The sequence below is a fragment of the Ambystoma mexicanum genome, chromosome 8 (genome assembly GCF_040938575.1).
Source record: "Ambystoma mexicanum isolate Mex_15411 chromosome 8, UKY_AmexF1_1, whole genome shotgun sequence".
NCBI classification, from domain to species: Eukaryota; Metazoa; Chordata; class Amphibia; order Caudata; family Ambystomatidae; genus Ambystoma; species Ambystoma mexicanum.
Genome location: NC_090929.1, coordinates 276051 through 294234, shown reverse-complemented (window position 1 = coordinate 294234; position 18184 = coordinate 276051).

Genomic DNA, 18184 nt, shown 5'->3' with positions numbered 1-18184 from the left:
CATATTTTCGGTGGGAGGTTGTTGGTCAGTCATTTCATCTGATTCCATGTCAGGCATCATTGTCTGATGCCAATTTGCATTTTTCACATGGCAATGTGTACCTTATTGGTACTGTGTTGGTGTATGGCTATTGCTTGCCATGTCATGTTGTGGTTTGGGAGGGTTTGAGTGACATACCAGTAATAGTCATAGCCTGTTTTGCAGGTCTGTGTGATTCACACCTTGCATGTGTGCCTTTTGGTCACATAGGATTGCTTGTGTTTAAGTGGCTAGGGATGCACATAATGTGGCAATTCCATGGCAACAATCTCAGGGTGGTAAGGTTGTGACAGTTGACTGTCTCTTTGTCATCATTGATTGTCACCTGGTATGTGCCAGGCCTGTGTGCACTCCGCAGGGTTGGGAGTTTAGGTGAAAAATAAGGCCACAAGCTGGGTCCGGGCTGCCTCGCCACATGCCCTATCCCCTCCCTTGGGCAGCGCTTGTGCCTGTGGTTGGGCATGTGGGGGCACCACCATGTCCACAGGTACGTCCTGCCACATTGCAACATTGTGCAGGACACATGCTGCCATAATGATCCTGCACACTACTGGGGGTGCATAGAGTAGCTGCCCGCCAGAGCAGTCAAGGGAGCGGAAGCGTGACTTGAGCACTCCGAATGTGCGCTCCACTATGGCCCTGGTTGCAATATGGGCCGTGTTGTATCTTACCTGGGGTGGTGTGGTGGGGTTCCGGACCGGCGTCATCATGTGGATGCTCAGAGGGTAGGCACTGTCCCCTGGAGAGGTGACAATGGTTGTGATTATTGGGGTGTGTGTATTTGTGTGTGTGTGTGACATGCACGCATGTGAACGGGCATTTGTACTCACCTAGGAGCCATGTGTCGCCATGCTGCCCAGCTTCCAGGGCCCGGCTCAGGGTGGACATTCTGTATATGAAACTGTCATGGGTGGAGCCAGGGTAGTTTGCATAGACAGAGGTTATGATTCCCTTTGAATCGCATACCACCTGTATGTTGATGGAATGCCAGTGCTTGCGGTTTCGGTAGATGTGCCCAGTGGCCCTAGGTGGACGTAGGGCCACATGGGTGCAATCTATGGCACCAAGCACTTTGGGGAAGTGTGCCACCCTGTAAAAGTCCTGGACAATGGCCTGCCTTTCTGCGGGTGTTCTGGGCATGTATATGTGCCTGCGGACTGAGGGGCGCGCTGTCATGATTGCCAAGACCTGGTGTAGGCAGCGTGACTGCGTGGCCTGTGAGACCCCCCCACTATGGCAGTAGTCCACTGAAAAGACCCAGTGGCCAAAAAATGCAGGACATTGAGCACCTTCTCCAAGGGGCTCAATGCTTGGGAGCAGAGGTTGGGGGAATGTAAGGTCATCTTCCCACTCCCTGACCAGGTCTAGGATGATACGGGGTGGAAACCTATACCTGCCATAGACCTGGTCGTCAGGCATCCCAAAAAGTCTTGTCCGTGGTGAAAAAATGCATGCCCTGGCTATTCTCCTCCTCCTGCAGTGTCCCATGATCAGTGCTGCGACAAATGGGGCATTCATCGTAGCTGTATATACGTGTTTGGTGTTTGCGTGCACTTTTATACTGTGCGCGGGGACGCTTCCGCCTGCCTTCGTGTGGCGGATGCGTTGACGCCTGTGCGCGTCCTTTGCCGTGCGCGGGTTTCCCGTATTCAAATCCATGAATATGGGTTGTTCGCGTGGGTGTGGGCGTTCCGTGTAGTTCCCTGCAGTACTTCCAAAGTTACGCCTTCTTTTACTCGCGTTATTCCCCATTCCGCGTGTTACGCCCACTGTTCCACCCACTTTTGTTGTGTGCACTGCGCTATGTGCGCTTTTGCCACAGCTCTCTGCCCTCCCTCTCCATGGGTCTGAGCTTACTAAATTCATGACACGGATTTTCAGCTTTTATATAGTGGCAGCTTCGCCTGCAGTCTATTCACTATATATAGCCAGCTTCTATGATAACTTAGTCTACTTGCATTACTGCATCTGTACATTTATTGAATGGTTTGCATTTTCTGCAGTACTCTTCAGACGTGCAATCTTCTCTTTGCATATGCACATTTACCCGAGTCTTAGCTTCATCATCAGTTTCTATAAGGGTCATGCATCTTCTTCAGCCAGTGTACTTAGTGTATAACACTCATCTTCTGTGATGCCACTGGCTCCTCTCTCGCTCTTTTTCATATTTCTATGGGGAATTCCACCCTCAGAGTGTTGTACCTTCGGGAACACATTTGGTATGGTTTTCTCAAAGGGTATCTTCTTTTGAATATTCACAACTGTTAGTGTCAAGCATGGCACAATTTTAGGTTTCCAGCATACAGGCGAGAGGGGGTGGGACTTCCTGTAGAGGCATTCAGCTGCTTCTCTACATTCCCCCCTCTGGTCGATTCATAGACCGATTCTGCAATAGTTTCCACATTTTGATATTTTCCCTTAAAGAAGTGCTTCTTCGGAGCCCAAACCTTCATCACCCCCTTCAGGGTGCTGGCTGAACAGGTGACAGGAGGGAGGAACTTCCTGTGGAGACATTCAGCTGCTCCTCTACAATGGCATTAACTTGACGGCAATCTATGCAGAATCTCCAGGAATGGCCAGGTTTAGTGACCAACACAATAGTAGAGGACCAGGGGCTGGAGGATGACTTAATAAGATTGACTTTCAACATTCTGTTGACTTTCTCAATCACTACCTGTTTACAGGCTTCTGGGAGTCGATATGGTTTTAAGTGAACCACTTTACATTTAGGTGTTCTAAAATAGTAGTATGTTCCTTTTGATCTTCCTGGTTTTTCTGAGAATACATTGGGAAATGAGACTACTACATCTTTTAAATATTCTTGTTGCTGGATAAACATCTCTGGAGGAATTAATTCAAAGTTATCTTCCTCTTTGGGAACCAGACAGACTAGAACTTTGACATGGTTGGCTGACAGGTTCTCTTGCCACTCTTTCAAGAGATGTATGTGATACAGGTGGACCTTCTGCTTTCTCTCCTGTTGGGCTACTACATAAGTGCAGGTTCCTGTTCATTCTACTATCTCATAAGGTCCGTGCCATTTGGATACCCACTTGTTCTCGGAAATTGGTAAGAGGACCAGTACTTTTTGTCCTATGGAGAATGATCTTAAGTTCACTTTCTTGTTGTGAGTGGATGTTTGTTGGCTCTGGGCCTTTTCCATATGAGTATAAACTAAGTCTCAAACCAATTTCATATCTTCTCGCATTCTGGTGGTGGTTTGCGAGATGGGAATGAGGGCCTCCTTTCTTTCTTCCCAGGTTTTCCAGAGCATGTTCAGGACACCTCTGACATCTCTACCATGGAGTAGCTTGAACGGAGAGAAACCTGTGGAAGCTTGGGGGGTTTCCTCGCTGCAAATAATGCCCACAGTATATTTCAGTCCAAGTCTTTGCCACCTTTGTCTACCAATTTTCATAATATTAGCTTCTGGGTTTTGTTGAGTCCCTCCACGAAGCCATCTGCTTGGGGATGATAGACTGAGGTTTGCAGGGTGGTAATGTGGAGTAGCTCTTTGACTTTGGCCATAAGCTTACTCATAAAATTCGAACCCTGGTCTGTCAATATTTCCTTGGTAGAGCCGACCCTGGAGAATGTGTTTAAGGATATGCTGTGTGGTATTATTTTGCATTGGGAATGCCTCGGGATATCGGGTCACATAATCTACAATCACAAGGACATATTCATTGCCTAACCTGGATATTTCTAAAGGTCAGATTATGTCCATACCGATTCTTGAAAAGGAAACATCTATGATCAGCAACGGATTCAGAGGAGCAGGTAATAGGATGTATGCGCTGGTTTTTTGGCAGATTTTGCAAGTTTGGATGTATGTTTTATTGGCCATGTATCAGTGTGGATACATGGCCAATAAAACTTCCCACTAATATGTGCCTGGGTTTTAGATTGTCCTAAATGCCCCCCTACCTCCCATGAGATAGGAATGCGCAATCCCCGGTACAACCTTTCAGTGACTTTTGGGTATTATTAAGCTGTGTTTTTATCAAAACTTCCATAGTTGTTTCCCTTACATAAAGCAATCATTGTTTTAAGAAGAAAAAGGTACTTCCCTTCTCTAAGCTCTCTCCTTCCAGGATTACTTGTGGAAAAGCTTAAGCGAGAGTTGGATCATTTTGCTGGGCAAAGGCTAAGTAGGGATAGATGGTGGGTTCTTCTCCCTTCATTTCTTCGATGTTCACAGATTTATCAGCTTCCTCAAAGCCTAAGTTATCTCTTTCGTTTTTATCTGGTTCACTTTCTTTAAAATGAGGGAATAGGGCTCTTTCCAAAATTCCCTGGGCAATTTGATCTCCTCAACGTATCTGAAACAGGATTTTCACCATGTTCTGTAAGAGAACATTCACATCTCCCCAGAAATCGTGATCAATTACGCCTGCTAAGACATCTATGCCAAATTCCCACACTAGGCCAGATGTTGGGGCCAATCTTATGTAACACCCCGGAGGGGGTATCAGGACCAAATCCGAAGGAATCAATCCTCTTTTCCCAGGCGGGATAATAGCTTCCCTACTATTACAGATATCGAACTCGATTGATTCCTTGGTGGTGATGGAAGGGTAGAGGCTCTCTGACTATGTTTTTGAAATTGTAGGGTTCCCCAATTAGTTTCAATTGAGTCACATCCCAGTGCTGACACCATGTGTAAGAAAGGCATAGAATCAAGAATAGACAGACACAAGTGATCACATGTCAAGGGTGTTTATTAAAATACATAGGTAGGGTGGAAAAATGGCTAGTCTAAACCTAAACCTAAGATGGGAGCAAGGTACGATCTTCAGATCAAAAATAAGGTAGTCCTAGTGGCATCTTGTCTACCCTAAGAAAAACCTATTGCCAATCCTTACGCTAAATACAAAAGAGTGTGGGATAGGGCTCAAAAGAAATGAAGAAGTGCTTAAAAATAATACGTCAGGATGCAGTAGTTATGGTCTCCCTTGCCCATGTTTTGAGCATGGGAAAAGGCGGGACTCAGGAGCACAGCACAAGCTTGAGCTTTCCCAGCACGAGACGACAGTTCCATTTTCAGCTATCAGGATTTTTGATTTTCGATGGTCAAGTCTCTTGCTCTGTAAAAAGACTCTTGCCTTCGATGGCCTAATACATTCAAAATAACAACAAATGTTCCTTTCTGCGTGCACGTTGGGTGATGCTTTTTTACCCTTGCATTCCCCTCTGTGGTTTTCACAAATTTTAATGTCTTTTTAAACAGTTCAAGGTGGACAGCCGTCTGCGGTTTCACTCTTGTCAACACACTGTTCTTTGGGAATTTAGGCTTTGCCCCTTTCCATCGGCATCCCTCCTTTGGGTTCACTGTTGCCAATCTCACAGTTTCTTCTATTTTCTTATGTTGTGGGATTCTCTTCCCGTATTCACGATCAAAAGACTTTCAACTGTACAGAGAATTTTACTAGACCCCTGTATGACCATGTTGACCCTCTTCTCGCCTTGCCCAAGGCCTTCTGGTATTAGTAGTTTCAACAATTGGGTAATTGCCTAGAGTTTCTCGAGTGAGCACCCACATTGTGCCTGGCTCATCTGCAGCTGGCTTTCCCCATTTACATCAACGGTTCTTTGTAAATTCTGCAATCAGCTTTTTGCTACTTTCGTTCAACACAGTTCAGTTTCTTTATCGATCCTACCGTCGACCCACAGTAGAAGGCGTCTCCCTCGGTCCTGCTTATCAACATAGGCACACTCTGTGTACCGTTGACATCCGCTGCAACACACTTGGGCTATTGTTTGCGGTCTTACAATTCCTCCCACAGAGGTCTCACAGGCCTTGGTCGAAAAGGGCAAGGTTGCTTCTCTTTTTGTTACCCTCACAGTTTGCGCTGTCTTTCTCCTCCTGTTGAACTGCCGTGCCTGAATAGCTGTCTCGTCGTGCGATCTGCCTTGCTCATGTGGTGCTCTTGTGCTCCACTTTGTATCCCTGTGGGGAAGGGAAAGGGCCATCAGGTGTGTGTGATTCTGGTCAATTGCCTGACTCTGCCTGACTCTGCCTGACTCTGCCTGAGCCTTGTGTTGGGACACGTTAGGTAAATGGCTCTAGTGTTTGTCCATCATCTTTCATGATGTGCGAAAGTGTTAGAGTTGGAAAAGGGGGGTAGAGTGTTTGTATATCTACGCGGTAGGATGGGGAAACGGTGTTATAAGAAGGGTGATACCACGTCTCACCGTCGGTGTCCCACTTCCACTCACAGAGGATCCCCCATCAAGGTGATCTTCCCTCACTGGTCCACCCCAGGACGGGTTCCGAAAGTGATGGCCATGTCCTGGCCACCTGGATGACAGATCCCCAGAGACTAGTCAGGGAGACATTGTCAGGTTTCTCACAGAACACACACACCACTATTTTGTCTCATATGCTTGTCTGCACGCCTGATGTAGCACTGTGAGGCACTGTGTCTTCTACACCCATGCATAAGAGTGTAATAGATGACAATAGATGCTGCAAGAGCTGTGCACGGCTAGTGCGGTATTACCGCCTGCTTTTACTGTTACCACAACACTCATAATGAGGCAATGTGTCTGGAACACCCTTGCATAAGAGTATAATATGTGACAAGGGGTGTTGCAAGTACTCCGCACACCTACTGCAGTATTACCACTTGCTTTTACTGTTACCACCACTCTCATAATCACTGTGTCTTCTACGAACATGCATAAGAGTATAATAGACAACAGATGCTGCAAGTGCTCTGCACGCCGAGTGCGGTATTACCACCTGCTTTTATTGTGACCACCACACTCATAATCAGGCACTCATAACACAGACGGCGGTAACCATGGCGCTATTAGCGGCATGGTTGCTGCCGGTATTTTACCGAGTCCGCCATGGTGAATGGTGGAATTACCGCCCTATTCCAAGGTGTGTGGGGGCGGTAATTCCCCATTCACCATGGCCCTTCCCCATTCCCATTTTTGCCCCTTAGGGCTCAATGGGAATGGGGAAGGTGGTAACTATGGTACCGCATATTGCGGTACCGTAATTACCTCCTAGGTCCATTTTTGCGGGTCCCGTCCTTAACAGCTGGTAAAACCAGCCATTAAGGTAGGGTCCCACAAAGGGACCTCGTAGTAAGGTGGTAAGGGTTTACCAGCACTGGTACCCTTACCTGTACCGGTAAACCCTTACCGCCGTCCGTGTAATGAGGCCCATAGTCTCACCCGACCACTACAGACCCCTCACCTGCCCGGAAGTCGGTGCAGGGCACTATCCGAACTTGCCTGCACACTACAGAATCCACACTTTCCCGGAAGTGGATCCTTTGAGAGTAATGCTCGCGCCTGGCCGCTACCAAAGTCACACCTGACCGTACAAGAAATGAAAGAGTAACTTTTCTTCCTCTCCTCAGGGGCCAGGTTCCCCAAAACATGGAGTATGTTTTGGAGGTATGCTTGGTTCATGTTCCACACGAGTGGACAGACTGCGCAGGATTTGTGAGAGTTTGTGCTTTCAGAAAAATAAACTAGCCACCAGGGAAAGTGGATACAGTTCATTTCTGGGCGGATGACTGAGAGCCCGGTGGCCATGTCACGCTAGTTTCTCCTTCGTTCAGAATAAGGCGCGCTTATTTAGTGTTCCTTTTATGTGTTACTGTTCTTAGTATAATACACAGGAGGACTTTAATTTCCAAATATTACATTCAAAAGTTCTCCCGAATAAACAGCCTTGTCTCATCTTTTTTTGTGTTGAAAATTTTGGATTTCCACTGTGTTGCGATATGTTCAAGCAGGTACCGATCCCTAAATTAAACTCATGGGGGCCTCATTACGAGGCTTGCGCTCACGGATTGTGAAGGGGGCCGGTACGGGACCGGCCTCCTTCATTCCGTCTGGGCTGATTACGAGCTTCCCGTCGCAGGACTCGGATCGGACACCTGGTGAAACCAGGCGTCCATTTCGGGTCCCGCGTCCCATTGTTACCTCCATCCCCATTCCCATTCATTTGAGCCCTATGGGGGCTCAAATGGGAATGGGGAATGCTTCCTGCAAGGAGGACTTACCGGGACCTCCTATGTTAGAATGACCCGGTAAGTCCCCATTGCAGGAACCCGGAAAAGGAGCCCGGTTTGGAGGCAGCCATGGAGCTAATAGCTACATGGCTGCCTCCAACCTCGTAATGAGGCCCATGGAGTTTTTATCCTGTAATCCTCTGGTATGCCAAGAAGGCATTCACATATATATCAAAACCGTGAGTTTTGCATCTATCAACTTAATTTCTTGTTTCTTTGGGTGGGTTTCAGTTCGGTTCGGTTCCACGCCTAGGAGGAAAAATCCCTTTGTGAGAAAAAGCTTCATTTAAAAGCAGAATGTTTGCATTGCCACACTTCGAGTAGCTTTGATTCTGAGATGTGTGGGCATTTTTCAAAACTTTGAATCAAGCAACATGATAGTAGATGGGTACAAATGGGAGTAAAACACTTAATTCGAGAAATAATGGTCTGTGGTGCGGGGATCCGTCTGGAGCAACCCATGAAAGAAAGATAGAGCTGGACGTGTGGGGAAGAGTCGTTTGCTTAAGTGGATGGGTCTGGGGATGTTTTCCTAGACTAGAAGGAGGTTATGAAGGTAAAATGTCTTATTTCAAACGTAGGGGGCACGCTCTTTGGTTTCAGCAGATGGTGATGGATCCGGTAATAGGGGTGTTTGTTTTTCAACCCAAACCAAGGCATTGGGGGGAAGAGACCAATGCTAGTTCTGGCTGATGGGGCCTTTTTTCAAGGTGGAAAGGGGAGTCAACTGAAGCTTAACACTAGAAAATGTGCAATATTAAATGAAATGCCCAGCATCACACATTGGTTAAGAGGTGAAGCTGGGATTTGCAGCCACTCTGCAATTTCTACACTTTTCCAGTTCTTACTACGGATAAAATAATCCCATTTGGTCAAATTGACTTGGAAAGTACAAAAATCTCATAACCCTAACAGGGTTGACCTTACAGCCTGGTTTTTTGTAGTACCTCCTTGTCTGTCTTGCACTTGTGCAAATATGTAACCACTGCACTTTTGTATTGTTTGCATTATCGCCTTGTCTGACTTGCACATGTGCAACTAGGCAACCACTGTACTTTTGGATTGTCAATGTTTCTTGTAAGAACAGCGTGCAGGTGCCTCTGGGTTCGGTGCGCTATACAAATTGCAAAATAAATTAATAAAATAAATACTGCGGTATTACCGCCTGGTTTTACTTTTACCACCACACTCATAATGAGGCATCTGCTACACCCATGCATAAGAGTGCACAATGCCTCTGGGCTGTTTGTGCTCTTTATAAATGCAATAAATAAATAAATAAATAGTACAATAGACATCAAGGGCATCTGCAAGTGCTCTGCACGCCGAGTGTGGTATTACCGCCTACTTTTACTGTTACCACCACACTCATAATGTGGCACATGTGTCCGCTACACACATGCATAGGAGTATGATATGCTTGTTTATTTCTTATAGCGCCTGTACACAATGTGTTTCAAAGCGCTTCAAGGCAAGGGAGGGAACAAGGGAAAATACAATGACATTCTTACAGGCCATGAACAGTAAGGATGTGAAATTAACTATCGTACTCGGCCTGACGACATTTCAGATAGTGGACAGGAGACTACAATACTAGGCCCGACGACATTTCTGGTAGAGCCGGAGGAAAACAAAAGGTGAGGGAGAGGGGTGCAGAAAGGGAGGGAGGAACAAAACAAGTGACTATCATACTAGGCCTGACAACATTTCAGATAGTGCTGGAGGCGTGGTGGGGAGGAAAAAAACAGTAATGGGAGGGTGGAGGAAACAGACGAGGTTGCTATCATATTAGGTCCAGGGACAATTCTGATAGAGTAAGTGCATAGAAGAAAGTAAGGGGAGGAGATAGGAAAAGGGAGAAGGGAAAGGAGGAGAGAACAGAGAGTAAGCAGTCAAAAAGAGTGGAGAAGCAAGAGGGGAGAGTGAATACAATTGCAGAAGTCATTAGTAACACATAATGTTGCAAGCCAGGATACAAGATGAAGATGGGAGCAGCATGATTCAGGGCCACCATGAGTACAAGATGCAAAGGAAGTCCAGCATGAGAGTTGAGAAAGGGTCACGCTCTATGAATCAATGAAGTCCATAAAAGTCAAAAAGTATAATAGACGATAAGAGATTCTGCAAATGCTCTGCATGTCTAGAGCGGTATTACCGCCTGCTTCTACTGCTACCACCACACTCATAATGCGGCACACGTGTCTGCCAGGAGTATAATAGATGATAAGAGAAGCACCATGGAAGGCTCATCTGTATGTAGGGGGCCACAGGGCGAGGGAGTTCATGTGTAAACCACCTTCACAAACTGCACTGCCGAGAAGAACACTCGGGGGGTGTGCTCTGCTCATTAGCCCTGGCCTCTAATTTTAAGTGGGTACTGTGGGTTGGAACATACACGTGACTGTTGGGATTGTACTCTTCAGAACATATTTAAGAGAACCTTGTAGGCTTAAAAGGTGCACTGTTTATACTTTGTTTGCAACGTTAGAGGAAGCACCTCTCCTCACTTGGGTTATATTCCAGGTGATAATAATTAATCTTCTGAAATGGACATGTTTATTTATGTGGGGGATTTAGAAACACCTCCCTACCCCCCTTCAGCCCTGCCCTTCCCATCACTGGTGTGATCCCAATCGTTTCCATTTCCAGCTCTGTGCGGGAAGCTACACATACGTTCCCTCGAAAAAAAATGAAATAGGAGTGCATTGTATTTGTCAGAAATGGCGTTTGTTGTCCTCTTTCCTTGCATATATAATCTATGCAGCCCCGTCTGTGTGCACTTGTAATGATTTGTAAAGTGCTTTTATGATGGAGGCCTTTCGTCAGGGCGCTGCACACTACCCATGGTACACCGGCCACGTCGGGAATTCCCAGTACATGCTGCAGGCCAGTACCGCCCTCAGTTATGGGCTCGTCATGACGTGTGGAGGAAAAGTGTAACTGGGTTCCAGCCAACAACACACAGGTGTTTCTGGGATCTCCCTCGCCTCCCTCGCCCTTAAGGTCTCCCACAGCCCAGCACTTCACCGGCGTTCTAAACCCTAAACCCGGACTGAACCGCATGGGTTAAAGGCCCCCATTCTGCCACCGTGCAGAGAAGCACTGGGCAGGTTTCCTGGGCAAAGGCGGGGAGTGTGGTGTGGAGCCCAGGTCAGCTGAGGCTTGGGCGGGGTCGCAGCGCGGCCCTCGCTGTTTACCTGCGAGATGTATCAGGCCTATGTAACTTGGGAGACCTGTGGCTGTTTTACACAGAACCTTTGTGGCAGAGCCGGATAAATGGGCGGCTTATCCTGCTGCCAGGCCATCGGTGGGAGGTCAGGCCTCGACATTTCCACACCCAAAACGCTGCTGCTGGCACAAGGCACACAGGACAAGCCGCCCATTCAGAGCCCACGCCGCCCTTTCCAGTCACTCCCACCCCTGCCCAGGTCGTGTTTTCATAGAGCCTGTTTATTTTAACAAATCATTATCAGGCATATTTTCACGAGATCGCTGGAAACAGATTCCTCGCGCAACAAGGCCCATTTGCTGTTCGCTGGGGTGAAGGTCAGGGTGCAAAGGCAGCTCGAAATGGGCCTCAGAGTCAACAGTCGCAGGCGGCAGACCCCCCTCATGTGAGCACTTCCGGTACCGCCACTTCCGCCACTTCCGCTGCCGAGGAGAGCCCTGCTGGATACAACAAGGCCCTCCAGTTCCAGTACACAAGGACTGAGCGCCCGAGCCAGGCTGCGGAGGGGGAGGGGACCCCAAACTATAATGTTATCCAAGTGTAACCCAGCTCAGAACATTCTCATCAACTGTCCCCCCTGCTATCTTTCGGGCAGGAGGGTGAGCAAGGAAATGGGGGGTGAGTGGAGAAGGGGGTGGCATGTGAACTTGAACAGCTGGTCATTGATAGGTTCATGTGCCCAGGTAACTCCTTCAAATAGACTCATCGTTGAAAGCTTTGAAGGAGCCCAGAGGCAAGAGCCCTGAAGTGCCCCAGACAGAAATAGGGAGATTCAGTGAGAGGGCACCCACTGCACGCGGGATTGCAATGCAGTGAGAGGGCGCCCACTGCATGAGGGATTGCAATGCAGTGATAGGGCGCCCACTGCACGCGGGATTGCGATGTAGTGATAGGGCGGTCACTGCATACGGGATTGCAATGCAGTGATAGGGCGGTCACTGCATACGGGATTGCGATGTAGTGATAGGGCGGTCACTGCATATGGGATTGCGATGCAGTGATAGGGCATCCACTGCAAGCGGGATTGCGATGCAGTGATAGGGCGGCCACTGCACACAGGATTGGGATTGCGATGCAGTGAGAGGGCGGCCACTACACACGGGACTGCATTGCAGTGAGAGGGCGCCCACTGCACACGGGATTGCGATGCAGTGAGAGGGCACCCACTGCACACGGGATTGCGATGCAGTGAGAGGGCGCCCACTGCATGCGGGATTGCGATGCAGTGAGAGGGCACCCACTGCATGCGGGATTGCAATGCAGTGAGAGGGTGCCCACTGCACGCAGGATTGCAATGCAGTGATAGGGCACCCACTGCACGCGGGATTGCGATGTAGTGATAGGGCGGTCACTGCATACGGGATTGCGATGCAGTGATAGGGCGCCCACTGCACGCGGGATTGCGATACAGTGATAGTGTGCCCACTGCATGCGGGATTGCGATACAGTGATAGGGCGGCCACTGCACACGGGATTGCGATACAGTGATAGGGTGGCCACTGCACACGGGATTGCGATGCAGTGATAGGGCGCCCACTGCACACGGGATTGCGATACAGTGATAGGGCACCCACTGCACGCGGGATTGCGATACAGTGATAGGGCGGCCACTGCACACGGGATTGCGATGCAGTGATAGGGCATCCACTGCAAGCGGGATTGCGATGCAGTGATAGGGCGGCCACTGCACACAGGATTGAGATTGCGATGCAGTGAGAGGGCGGCCACTACACACGGGATTGCGTTGCAGTGAGAGGGCGCCCACTGCACACGGGATTGCGATGCAGTGAGAGGGCGCCCACTGCATGCGGGATTGCGATGCACTGAGAGGGCGCCCACTGCATGCGGGATTGCGATGCAGTGAGAGGGCGCCCACTGCATGCGGGATTGCAATGCAGTGAGAGGGCGCCCACTGCACGCGGGATTGCAATGCAGTGATAGGGCGCCCACTGCATGCGGGATTGCGATGTAGTGATAGGGCGGCCACTGCATACGGGATTGCGATGCAGTGCTAGGGCACCCACTGCACGCGGTATTGCGATACAGTGATAGGGCACCCACTGCATGCGGGATTGCGATACAGTGATAGGGCGGCCACTGCACGCGGGATTGCGATGCAGTGATAGGGCATCCACTGCAAGCGGGATTGCGATGCAATATAGGGCGCCCACTGCACGTGGGATTGCGATACAGTGATAGGGCGCCCACTGCACACGGGATTGCGATGCAGTGTTACGGCGGCCACTACATGCGGGATTGCAATGCAGTGATGGGGCGGCCACTGCATGCGGGATTGCGATGCAGTGATGGGGTGGCCACTGCAAGCAGGATTGCAATGCAGTGATAGGACGTCCACTGCATGCGGGATTGTGATGCAGTGATAGGGCGCCCACTGCACGCAGGATTGCGATGCAGTGATAGGACAGCCACTGCAAGCGGGATTGCGATGCAGTGATAGGGCGGCCACTGCATGTGGGATTGTGATACAGTGATAGGGCGCTCACTGAACACGGGATTGCGATGCAGTGATAGGGCGCCCACTGCATGCGGGATTGCAATGCAGTGATAGGGCTGCAGCTGCAAGCGGGATTGGAATGCAGTGTTAGGGCACCCACTGCATGCGGGATTGCGATGCAGTGTTAGGGCGCCCACTGCATGCGGGATTGCGACGTAGTGATAGGGCAACCACTGCACGCGAGATTGCGATGCAGTGATAGGGCAGCCACTGCACGCGGGATTGCGAGGCAGTGATAGGGCAGCCACTGCAAACGGGATTGCGATGCAGTGATAGGGCGCCCACTGCACGTGGGATTGCGATGCAGTGATAGGGCGCCCACAGCATGCGTGATTGTGATGCAGTGATAGGGCACCCACTGCATGCAGGATTTCAGTGCATAGAAGTCCAGCAAGGAGGAGTGTGGGAGCCTAGAGGAGCAGTAACATGGAGACACACTTCTATATTCACAAGAGACCAGGAGGTAGCCAAGGGATCAAGCGGAAGTAGAGGAGAGCAGAGAGAGGTGGCCATCAGGACTGGAGGTTGAAGGCTATAGGTATCATGTGAGGGGCAGCATCAGAGTGTGTAGACTCCAAACATCAGTGGAGGGAGTCAGAGGTTGCAGGTTAAAGGGAACTGAATTACAAGTTGAAGCTAAAATAAGAGCAGCAGGATTTCTGGCTTGGCAGAGGTGTGTTATAAATGCCATATCATGCCATGCCATATCATATATCATCTTAATAAACAGAAGGTAGACAAAAATTATCAACAGTTAGACCCTCAAAGAAAACTACTATGAATCAAATCAATAATGTATTAAGACACATTTAAAAAAAAATATATCATACAAGAGATAACAGTACAAAAAACATTCACATTAACTGAAAGTGACAACAAATTCTTCTAGATTGAAGACGATGTTAAATACATGCACTGAATAGAAGGACAACATTAGAAAACATGCTTATCTTCCTGTTCTGCAGACCCTAAGCAAGTCTATGGGCTCCATTATGAGTGTTGCGGTAAGGCATCAACGGCGCCGGTAGTGCTACCGGCACAGTTGTTACCTCGCCACAACATTCCGAGTTCTGCTTGCGGGCCGCTCTGTACACCTGGTCAGACCAGACATGCAGACCGGCACCCGCTAACAGAACAGGATGGTAGCAACAGTCCCATTATTAACGGGACCGTTATTACCATCCTCCACATTCCCTTTAAGCCCTATGGGGGCTCAAATGGGAATGGGACGTCCCGGGTCCGGGTCTCGCGAATGGGAATTACCGGGCCCTCAAAGGTTGGAAAAGGTCCCTTTAATTCTCATTTTTCGAGACCCAGACCTGAGTTATGGGGAATCCATGCCAGTAAAAATGGCATGGCTACCTCCAAACTCGTAATGAGGCCCAATGTATCAGCTTCTAGGTTGACTAACACTAGAGGGAAGATTCAACATGTTTCTGTCCTCTGGATAGTTGTGGGACATTCATCAGGATGAGTCACAAAAACTAGAGTTCCAATGGTTCACTGGGCCTCATTACAAGTTTGGAGGTAGCCATGCCCTTAAACAGGCCATGGCTACCCCCAAACTCGAGTCCGGCACTGGGTCCCGCGAAAGGGGAATAAACGGGCCATTCCAACCTTTGCAGGCCCGGTAATTTCCCTTGTGTGGGACCTGGTGCCGGTACGTCCCCATTCGCATTTGAGCCCAGATAGGGTTCAATGGGAATTTTGAGGATGGTAGCAGCGGTACCGGTCATAATGGTACCGTTGCTACCATACTGTTCTGCTCGCGGGTGCCGCTCTGCACGCCTGGTCTGACCAGGCGTGCAGAGCGGCCCCCGCGAGTAGAACTCGTAATATGGCGGCAAGGTAACAACAGCACTGGTAGCACTACCGGCGCCTTTGTTGCCTTACCGCCACAGTTATAATGAGGCCCACTGTCTTCTGTGACTGAAGTTTTGGTCACAAGTTATCGGGTGTAACTGTTGATAAGATATAATAAAACAAGAACAAGCTATAATTACTCAAATTTCTAATTGCCTAGCAAGCTGGTGGAGCTGGTCCTCTGTGGTTCGATGTCCTGATTTGGACTAGTCTTGAAACTCCTAGGGGAGTTACATTTCTTCTGTACTGAACCTGTAAATCAATTACATATGTGGACTGTCAGATCGTGACACAAAAAACTTGCCACCAAAGGGGTTCTTAGTTGATCCAATTAAAACGACCTATTTTAATCTTGCTTCTAGGTTATTGCATCTGGTTAGGAAAAATGCGGAAGCCCCTATCTATTAAATGTCTGCGTTCAAAGTACCCTAACTTCTAATTCTGTCAATTGAAAACAACACTTGCATCTCATGAAGATGAAGGCATAACGAGGAACGTCAAGAGCACAGGAGTCTACTTCGTTACTCTTACCTCAAGTGAAATCGATCCTTGACAGCGGATGTGTTTAAAACCTCTAGATAACCCGACCAGATAGAGCAGTCTGGAGAACTACGATTTGTCCTGGAAGCCAGCGTGGCTGGATCGCTGGAATCACAACATGTTTTAACATTTAGCAACATTCTGCCCACACATATGGTGCAGTTTGTTTAGCTCAGCACGTGTGGAAAGGGCCCCCGCGCCCATGGACAGCATTTCTGAAGGATACATATTTAGTGTGGCAGTGAGAGGGCACTGGAAAGCACTATCCAAAGAAAGCATACTATTTGCAGCCCTCTGTGGCAACATGACCTAAGAGCAGGTGGCAAAAAAACATGTATGTGGGCAGTAATAGTTGTGTTTTTACACTAGAAGAATGACTCGTGCCTAGAAACACTTGTGTACAGGCACGTTGTAAATGACTTATCATATCATATCATATCATGACAACCAGTGCTTTGAATGGATTGCAATGTGTTTCAGTGGACAATGGCTCAGCCGAGCTGGAACTCTCCTCAGCTCAGAACTCAGGAACCCCTCAGATCCACCACTTCTCCGTGGCCCCCACCTTTGCCTGCGTTTGCTAGTTGATCAGCTGATATTGCAATGCATTCTTCCTGCAGCCTGTTAGTCTCCCTAGAAGCCGAGTGTGGTGCCTCCTCCTCTAATTTGATGCTGCTTGGAGGCGCACCTGGTATGTGTGGATGTTTTAATAAATGAGTTCACTGTATCTTTTCATGGAACATCGTGTAGCTCTTTTACCTATGTGCAGATTTGCACAATTTTCATTCCAGCCTCACTGGTCTTTCACCAGCTTTCCCGTTACATGCTTTGTTTGTGTCACAAATGTATAGCTACGACGCCCTCGCTCCAGGGTGGATAGTTGGTGCATCCTTCCTTAGTATGTTCCCAAACACTTGAACCGCTGAGCCATGCCGTTTTTGCAAGCCTTTCCTGCACCTGCCATGTGAGTCTGTTGCTTCGCTGCCCTGTGCTTTACAGAGCCTCTTCCTGCATCCTGCTGTGCTCTGAGCCGAGTCCAGCCCTGTGATATGATATATGATATGTTTTATTTATATCGCGCCCATACACAAGAGTTTCAAAGCATGATGAGGCTGGCTAGGGGAACAAGAGGGAACGAGACAGCGATCTTACTAGACCCAGTGACATTGATATCGCACAAGTTCAGGGAAGGGGAAGGGGAAAAGTGCAAGACATTCGATCAGACATCGAAACAAGAAGTGCGGCCAGCAGGTGACAGTGCAAGGGTTAAGTGCAGAAACAGGTGATAGATAGAGCAAGTAACAGGGGGCTGTAGGGTGGCAGATACAGCCCCACTGCAGGGGTGCCAGGAGGCAGCGCAGGTGTGCAACTGGGAGGGCAGGGACCTGGGCCCATGGTTCAGAGGGTAGCCAGGTAGCCAATGCAGTATTGGACAGGAGATCAGCAGGGAAGAGGAAGAGAGAAGGCAGAAGCAATGTGGTCTTGTTGCTGGGGGTTGTGTCCTGGCCTCTCCTCCACCCACCGTTTTGTGGGGACTTAGCAGAGGTAGATGAGTCCCTTGCTGAGATACAGCCCATCGCTGACTGTTATAGGGATCTTCTGGCTCCAAAGCCTGAGAGCCAGGGAGGAGCAAAGTGAAGGATCCACAAGACTGCCTCTACTGTGCCTGACCTGTGAACAAAGTCCTTCAGCCCTTCAGCCCAGGGAATGGCAAGGAGGAGTAAGGGTGATCTGGCTGCTCTTCCCTGCACATTGCCCGCTGCAGTGGAGAAGTAAGGGTGATGTGGCTGCCCTTCAGCGCACATTGCCCGCTGCAGTGGAGAATAGAGGGTGACGTGGCTGCCCTTCATCACACATTGCCCGCTGCAGTGGAGAAGCAAGGGTGATCTGGCTACCTTTCAGCGCACATTGCCCACTGCAGTGAAGAAGTAAGGTTGATGTGGCTGCCCTTCAGCGCACATT